This window comes from Eleginops maclovinus, chromosome 21 (assembly GCF_036324505.1).
Source record: "Eleginops maclovinus isolate JMC-PN-2008 ecotype Puerto Natales chromosome 21, JC_Emac_rtc_rv5, whole genome shotgun sequence".
Taxonomy (NCBI): Eukaryota; Metazoa; Chordata; class Actinopteri; order Perciformes; family Eleginopidae; genus Eleginops; species Eleginops maclovinus.
In genome coordinates, this window is record NC_086369.1 from 10,800,832 (window position 1) to 10,810,493 (window position 9,662).

Sequence of the window (9,662 nt, forward strand, 5' to 3'; positions counted from 1 at the left end):
TGACGAGTGTATATTTATTTGTGCTCCTGCTTCCGTTCTAGCGGGCACATTTTATCCTGAGCTCTGTTTACATCAACTACTTCATCACCAGTTCATACAAACATTTTAGGAAGCCCTCTCCTCGCTCTGTGACTGTGATAATAAAAGTAAACGCTTCTTCCTCATGTTTGATCTCGTGCCAAATACCCCCGTACAGCGTGAAACCCTCACGTCTTCTGCAGTTACATTCCGTACGTAATCCACACAAGACCGCAATATCTAAACAAGATCCACATCTGCATCTTATGCAGTCTGGAGACTTCTGTCCTTGCTATGATACATTAAGACACGGAATTACTCACCAACTCGGAATACTGCACAAATGTTCTGTACAAAAACCACATGAACACAATACGAACACATAAATTCAAGCACTGTTATGATAAAAAACATATCTAATACAATTAGGAATATGAAACTCTGTCCTGTCTCAACCAAACATATTATGTAGTGAAATGAATCAGGATTTTCCACATTACTCGCAATGTATTTAATCTAATTTTACATTCTTTTGGGGTATTTATTTTAAACAGGCTTATTATTTTGTCCGTAAAAACTAAAATGTTGGAGATGTTCGGCCAGTTGTGATCATCTTGCTACCCAAGCACTTGCATGCATCAACTACAAAACAATGAAATGAAGGAATTTCTTTGGAAAATGCAGGAAATTGCTGTGCTTTTTCCAAACAGTAATTATTTTTTGTTGCTAAATCTTTTTTTAAAGGCTATTCTACCCCGCACATATTTAGACAATGCCACAGTAATGATGTGTGTGCGTACGTCACTGCAGCTGATCCGGTTTCGTCTGATTCTTTTGTCTTCTATTCTTGTTTATTATAAACAGGCCATGTCAGGCTTGACAGCGTTCTGCACAGCAGGTTTCAGTAAAATACTTTTGGCCTCTGCCGCCGCTGCCCTCTCACGTGTCTGTCAGCCTCTTTGTCTCTCTGATCCCATTGTCCTGGTCCCGGTTAGCTCAGATGCTCAGCACTTTCATCATTAATATCAGCCACGTGCTAAGATAGATAATTAGCAAAACATTGAAAATATGTGGTTGAAAATCTTCATCACTCTTTGAAGTCTAAACACAACCAGCTGTTAGCAGGGGTCACTGGAAGAGCGCGTATGGAGAAGTCTGAAGAAGCAACTTCCCTGAGAAAAAAACTAAACTAGGAGCTGAAGGAAGCCACTGTCTCCAAATCATTCCGAGCAAATAAACTCACAATGATTAATGGCTCTTTAATTCCATGCAGCTAGCTTTATAACCTCTGCGACATACCTAGTGTCAAATGTGATACCGTTTAAAGGGAAAGGATTTAGTCAATTCAAACAAACAAAGACCGAGACGTTGTTTTCTCCTTTGAGCGCTGCATAAAGTTTCCTTCAAGCAGATGGTTTTTTCATGCTCCTATATTTAGCTATCTAATTTCTCATGAAATTAAACCTGTTTTTAGATTCTTGAAGAACTTAAAAGAATAGATCAACTTTTTTTGGAACAGCTTATCTATGCTACTTCCAAAAGTGAGATGAATTTAAAAATATATAATATAAAATACAATATTTATCACATATTTGTACATCAATTCTTGACAAAAATTGGCTGTTTTTAAATGTATTTTTGTATACGGACAAAATAAATACAATGGGTTTCGGAGAATGGGGTGCATTACATAGCCAGGCTAGCTGTTTCCCCCGGCCTCTTGTCTATGCTAAGCTAGGCTAAAACATCCCAGTTCTAGTGTCATACAGTACAGACATGACACAAATATGATCTTGAGTTTCTCCTCTCTCTGTTGGACGAAAAGCGAATACGTTTTTTTACCAAAATGTTGAACTAATCTTCTCACTCATCCTGCATGTTGAAGAATTTGGACGTATAATTGTGTTGTAGTCATATACAGAATCGGAATCAGAACCAGAATCCCTTTATTCGTAGTAGGGTAATGGTTGGTTGGCTTCCTGTAGTAACCTGATTTTCCAAGCAAGAAACTTTTCTGAATAACTGCAAATTGGCATCCCATCGTACCTTAGAACTTGGTAAGGTTGGTTTGCTAAATTTACAACACGTTTTCTAAAGAAACAGTTCTTTAATATCCTTTCTGAACCTGATATTAAACCTTGTAGAGCACTGGGGAGACGCCGAGAGGAAGTTGGTTTCAGGAGCTTGGCCCTCAGGCCCATCGGTCATAAAGCCACAGTTGAGTGTATTAGCCGAGCCACAAACCCTCTGAGAACAGAAACTGCCACTTTTTTTGGCTGGCACGTCCGACACAGGGACATTATTCACGAGAAATGAGAGGTTATGCCTCCACGCCTCGGCAGAGCCACCAATTAGGTCCGGCTCTGGGCTTTCTGGTCACCGTTTAAGATCTGATACTTCTCATCGCTTCACTGAAAGGATTGAAATAGTGCAGGGATATCCCTGATGTTGTTGCTCTTGTTTTGAGGTGGGCATCTGCCACACCCCTGTACCTCAACTGCTCTCCCCGTTGACCTGTGCTTCACCCTGTCCTGACTCCAGAAGGGGTTTCCCATAGGTCAGGGTGATGGATGCAACCACAGTCAAGGACTTTCATTTTGCATTACACAAGACTTGTGTGTGGAAATGCGTTCTGTAGTGGTGAAAACTGTCTGTCCACATGTTGGGTGGACAGAGTAATAAATATATATCGCTTATTTTTACAGTCAGGCAGTCCTTAAGAGAACGTACTGGCTGTTGTGATACTATAGCTCAATTGTTTAAAAAAGGAACAGCTCTTTTGAAGTTGTTTAAAGATCCCACATCTTCTCCGGCATACTGCAGCAAATTTTCATAAAAAGAAACTAATGAACAGTAAAATTCCTTTCCAGATATTAGAAGTGGCTTTCCCTACCCTTCAGTGTCTAAGGACCTTTTTTAATATAAAATCACAGACTGTTGCGCAGCAGTGGCAGCAGCTGCGTGATTTGCTTGCGATGTTGCCATTAAAAACATGCACATACAAAACGGGCGTCAGAGCGTCATCCAAACAGAGAGCAGTGCTTTCTGCTAGCCGAGGACGAGGGTGTGAACACGGCTTCTGTTATCAATCTGTAAATTAGCTTTTATATCATTACAGTATGCTCACACCACTGGGTCTGTTGGAGTGAGCTTCAAATGCCTCTGTGTCTTCCTCACAGGTCTCCTCTCCGTAATCGTAACATTCCCTTCCGTAAAGTGAAAATAACAGCCTGGTATGACAACAAATAAACAGGGACAGTTGTGGGCAAACACCAAAGTGTCTGGCTGCAAGTATAATGTCTAAAAAGCTCTCAAATGTATTAAACTTGGGTCAAGACAGATGAGGATTTGGACATTACAAGCATGAGGATTGTAATTTTTTAATGTAATCATTTTTCAAAGATGACATTTTGCAACAAAATCGTAACTATTATACAAATAATGATTTCACATGGCTACAAATCCCTTCTGTAGTTTATTATTGTGCTTTTATGTGTAATCATACACACGCAAATACATTTATGGAGCACAGAATTGATTTTCATTAAGTTTTATCCACTTAATATTATATATATTGGCAAAATATAATAAAACGGTGCCTCAAATGTCCAATCGTGAACCAGTTGTATGTTCTGTCAGAGGCCTCTACTCAAAGAACGCATGATTTGTTGACGTAGTCCATGCTACACATTTGTATTTTTGAATGCATTTTAAGAGCTCTTGTCCAATTTGCATCCAAGTCAACGCTTGCTGGCTGTTAATAGGGAGTTCAGATAAATAGTTTCTCTTTTTTTATAAACTGCTTATAAACCTGGGAACAAAAAGCTTGGAGAGCTATAGTTTTGTGACTGACTGCTACTAGCCAGATAGCATGATAGTGGTTAGCTCACCAGATGCCAAGACACTGTGCCACTCTATGGTTAGACAATGCCTTAAGAAATGTGAGCCTTGAATTGCAGCACATGCAACTTTATTAAATGTATTGCATGAAATGTACATGAATACGTGAGGAAGAGCAGATTGGACGAGACTATGTGCAGGATCTCTGTCAGGTTAGTCATCTCAGCTCATCCTGAACTGCTACGGCATCCAACATCTAAGCATTTCTAATGAAACACTCTTTGCTCCCCTGACTTCATGTCTCTGTCGTAGTCAGTGTAAAGTGGAAGGAGGGGGGATGCAGTTTAGGATATGGCTGTCAACCACATTAACAGATCATAGCTTTCTTTTTTCTGTACCTGACCTTGAAATTGAGGAAATTGTGAAATCGTAGACACCATTGCTGATTTGAGGAAACTTGGAAGGTCTGACTCAAGCTTTTATAAAATCACGCTGATTGGCTTCAAAAGGTTACTGCATCTTTTTTTTTGAGAAACAACATTTATTGTTTTGTATGCTGTCTTTTTCACTCTTCAACTTTCATTTTTCTCTGACATGTGATGACGTTCCGAGTACTTTTCGGCTTTGTGTTCACAGCATTTTTTGCATGACCTGCAGCCTTTCTGGACCTTTTTCTTCTCGCTGTTACATCAAACTTGAAAGGAGAGGATACTGATAGCCAACAGGCAGTCACATTCATCTGCAGACAAAGGATAATGTCTAGTAAAGATAAAAAATGCCAAGTTCCTCACACAGCAGACAGTGATGAGTTGGCACACGCTCCTAGCTGCACAGCTGTGAACCATAAGCCGGGCCAGGTTTCCCTAGCTGGATCCTGAACCAACCTGAGAGCTCAGTATGGCAAACAACCAACAATTATATTATCCAAAAGTTTTCATCACAATCTTTTCATCAAGCTATCACAAATCTGGACCTGAGGGGAAGACGTGCAACTGATGGGAATAGCACCATATCAACAAATCATCAGCAAGGCATTATAGAACATCCTATTTGAATCTGTAACTGATTGTGCACTTCGAGACATGAGCACACAGTGCACTACTGCTAGGCGCTGCCGGCTTGAGTTTCTTCATAGAATTAAGAGTTAGGTTTGTAAAAGTGGTCAATTAGGCAACTGCACAAAATGCATTTTTCTGCTTCGGTTTGGTGTTGTTTCCTTTGTGGCATTCTCTACCATCAGACTCGTCAACTCCAAATGTATTTTTAAGTCCTGCTCTCACTCTGACATTAATAAATGTCCTTTCCCTCAGCGCGATGCATAAATAACACCCTGTTCCAGTCTAGCTCACTGCTGTCTGTCAGATTGCCCGAGCATTCCCAAATACTTCAGAGCTTTGCAACTGTCTGCTCGCAAGACAAAATACCTGGACACAACCAAAGATAGCACGACCGGAATTATAAAGCCGATGAAGCTCGAATAACCGAAACATTTCACTGAATTTTTTCTCACTGGCATTATAAACCAGTAAGTCAAATATGGCTCTTTGTTATTCCTACATGAGTGAGTAGTTCTGGCAAGGTTTGGACGCCCAAAAATGTAAGCTTTGTCCGATTTAATTCTACTTGGATCAAGAAAATCAGAGAGTCCGGTCCACGATGAAAGCATGTTTTCTGACAGATGTGTCCATCACCTTAATGCACACTGCATACTGAATTGGCATCTCCTCCCTATGAAGTAGTATGTGCCTCCCTAGTAGCCATTTGTGTATTCTTGGATAGCCATTTTTAGAGAGACAACAGAGGAAGGGATGGTTGAAAGAGCGTTGGGTGTTCCAAGTTGTAATTATTTTGCACTGTAATTTCAGGGAGCAATTTGAGTGACTTCTAATGACATTTGGTTTTAACTCTTGATTACTTTTAGTAGACATGGACAGACAGACAGCACAAATGGCTTATTAGTGTCCAAAATGCTTAAAACCCCTCTGAAAACAGTAATTGGGTCATTTTAGACAACCTGCACATTTTCTCTTCGGTCACATTTTCCACCAAAGTTGGCAAACTGTGGAACAAATATGTCTGTGGCTTTACAAGTAGTCCGTGTGCTAAAGCATGTAATTATAACTTGGTTTACACGGTGAAATTAAGTCCAAGTCTGGAGTGAAAACATCATCTTAAATGAGGGGCAGATTGTGGGTGCAGAGACTGGGGTTTTAAAAAATAATTTGGATTGTAATGGCGTAAGGTGTTGACATTGAGCTAAGGCTGATTTCAAGTAATAGCCACCTTTCATAGCCAGATCCTTTAATACACAGTGAATGATGGAGTACCTCAAGGCAATAACAGGGTGTTCTCTGCTGGATGCAGGATGTATAATGAACGTCTGCTTTTCAATTTTGCATCCAGTGCTTTCCATTTGTGGCAGTACTATGTGGCTCTTCTAATGCCTGTTTACAATACTGTGTTTATTAAAAAACAGGAACTTTTGATTTGCTCAGTACACGGTGGGATTTCTGAAGGCATCAGAGTTAAATTGGAAGTTTAGGGAGAAAACAAATGTTACGAGTGCAAGGAAATAAAACTTTCACTCCAACCACACTCTGGCAGGCCAGACCAAGCCCACATACAAAGGAACTTCAGTCGATGTGATATAAAACAATACAAGACTCATTGGCATATGAATAAAACATGTACACTGGTTGGATGTAAGAACGGAGCCGTACTGTAGAGCCAGTCCACAAAAATACACTTGTGTACAGCATTTAAATTAAGCGTTTAAGGAGAGTGACGTTAAACTGAGGTTTCCATTCTTGCTCTGTATGTAAACAAAGCTCCTTATGTTGACATATTACAGAGGGAAGATATCTGTATATGGATATAGTGGAAAATGGCTTTTTATTAATTGGCTACTCCACTTATAATACCAATACAAAGATTGGGAAACAGAAAAGGACTTATTCAAAAAAGTAGCTAAACTATCCTGTCTTAAGTGATGGCCCAGTCGAACCAGCATTTAAAATGTTAAAATGTAAAGTTCTTTATTGTTTTCATGTGTTAAACAATAACAGAGAAAGAGAAGCAGTTGTTGGCAATGAAATCTTAAACTTTAGGTACCTGCCAACTTGCTTAATAAACTAGGAAAAAGCCCACAAGTAGAAGCAAATGTAAACGTAGGTCAATAGATTTTAATAAAGTTAAACAAATTTGTGTAGAATATTTGTGGGGAACGTTTCTGAAATACATAAGAGTCATGCAAACAGAATGTATGTATTTGCATAATGAAAAGTTATTAAATAAATATACGGAGGTGTAAAACACTGAGTAAAAGTATACAAGGGCTATGTGAAGGTTTATAGGTACAGCAACAACAGTGGTGAGCTCAGAGTTCAGAAGTCCTATGGCCTGTGGGTCAAAGCTAGCCCTGAATTTGGTGGTGAAGGACCGGTTGCTGCGGTAACATCTGCCAGACGGCAGCAGGCAGACTAGTTTTGTGGCCGGGGTAATTGGGGTCTTTGATAATCCTTTTGGCTTTCCTCCAACATTACTGCATGTAGAGGTCCTCCGTGGATGGTAGGTCCATCCTGTTGATGTTCTGGGATGTTTCTCCCCCTCTCTCTACAGCCTTATGGTCCAACCAAGACCATGATGCAGCCAGTCAGGATACTCTCAGTGTTACAGACGTTATCCCAGAGTCCATGTTGTTACCTACTTACCCTGGTGATAAAGAAGATCGACAGTCTTGCATTCTTCATGATGCAGTTTGTGAGGCGAGTTCAGGACAGGACCTCGCTGATGTAGACCTTCAGGATCCTCCAGAGTGCATACCTGGATTTCCTGTGCTCATCCAACACACCTGCATTGTAAGCATTGGCCCATGCTTCGAGCCTGCCGCTGTCGTTCCTCCAAACACATTGTTTCTACTTTGGGAACTTCTATATTCCCAGTACAACAAAAATAAGCAATGTTGATCAATAGCAACCAGTGTTGACAGTCCTGACCGTTGATGGAACAGCGAGCTAGAGAGAGCGCAAAAAATTATGTTTTTAATGCAATGAGATAGGAATCGATAGGACATCTGTGTATAAACGGTTTCCTGTTAGCAACCAAGTGTACAAGCTTGCTGACTGACTGGCTTTCTGGTATAAATTCAATTCCAAGACAGGAAACCTCAATGGCATCAATATCACATCATCACGATGACTTAATAAAGGTCCTTCAGGGCCACAAACAACATTTTGTAACTGTTTTCACTGGCTGAATTGTAGCTGCTCCTTACGACAGGGCAACTGACTTAATGTTTAAAACATTGTGCAACATGAACTGAATTATTCATGGATTTAACTTTAAAATGGGTGACGTATCCCAGAGTTCCTTGCACCATGTAACAGGTAATAGAAAGAGTCAGTTGTCATTTGAAAGACTATTTTGAACCATTACAGAAATGCTTTTCTGAGCTCCTGTATCATATGAGCACAAATTGCCAATATCTGCACAATGTTTCAGCTGTCTTGAACTTCAGACTACAAATATTGGTCTATTGGATTTGGTGCCAGTCTTTCAAAAACATTATTAGACAAATCCAAGTGGCTAGTAGAGTGACAAAGATTAGATGACAAAGAAAGCAGATGCCAGTGTAATTCAGGAACTCTAGCTTGAGATGAAACAGGGCTGTGTTCAAGAGACGCCTGCAGAGTTCCTGCCACCAGCCCCTCCGCAGCAGGACATCATGATTAATGTTGTGCTCCTACCTGTTGAATCGTTTTGTACACCCACACTGGACAAAAGACAGGAGTCTGAGACAGAGATATAGTGAGCCAAAGCAGAGGCTACATAGATGGTGAATTAAGATAAAAGAGATGCTTGTGACAAGTCCATATTTTCCCATCCCTAGAGATAGTCATTCTGATCAACAGGTTGAGAAAACAGTGACAAGGTCACAGGAGGTAACAGAAGTTCCCTTCAGGCGACAAGAAAAACGTACATATTGTGTATAACCTGAGAAAATAAACTTTCCCCAACCTTAATTAAAGTGATTACATGACTGGGTCATTCATTGCATGTTTGCACAAGCTGTTAGTAAAAGTAAACTTCCCCCATTAAATGAAAATAAGCACAAATAAACAATAATTACATGGATCCCTAACCCCTTCATATGGCTCTTGCTGCTTAGTCACGTCCTTCGAATCACTACTTTGGATAAACCCCAAGGGAACACACAGCTGAGGGCCTCAGAAACCATGACTCATGGGCCCATAATGTGACAGCTTTTATAATGGAAGTCAATGAGAGGGTGCATCAGGAGTAATCGGCAGTGGCATGGCTATATACAGTAAGAATCTCTCTTTTTTGCCAAATGCTACTAAAAGCATCTGGGATTGTTTTTACTTGAAATCTGGTGGAATAATTTTCATTGCAGCAAAAGCATTGATATCGCCTAAGGAAGCTTTGAGACACTGAGGGCTTTTTCAGGTGTCGAATACAAAAAAAGTGACTCATAAGGTGTTCTAAAAACTCATTTAAGAACTTGACTATTTAAATCCTTCCAATTAGAGCTATTGGTGTGCTGATATATCTTGTTTTAACTCTGCTGGATATTTCTTTGATCCTGCACCCATTGTTTTGGGCACTGGGATCATTTAGGACCATGGTGTGATCTTCAGTAACAAAATGTGATACCGTCTTTACAAGCATCCAAAACAGGTTTACTGCACTGCAAAATATGCCTGCAGCAGACAGTTGGTAATGGGTTTAGCTCCATGCACAGTGTAGGGGCTGTAAAAAATGTCGCTCACACAAAGTGGCTCCGT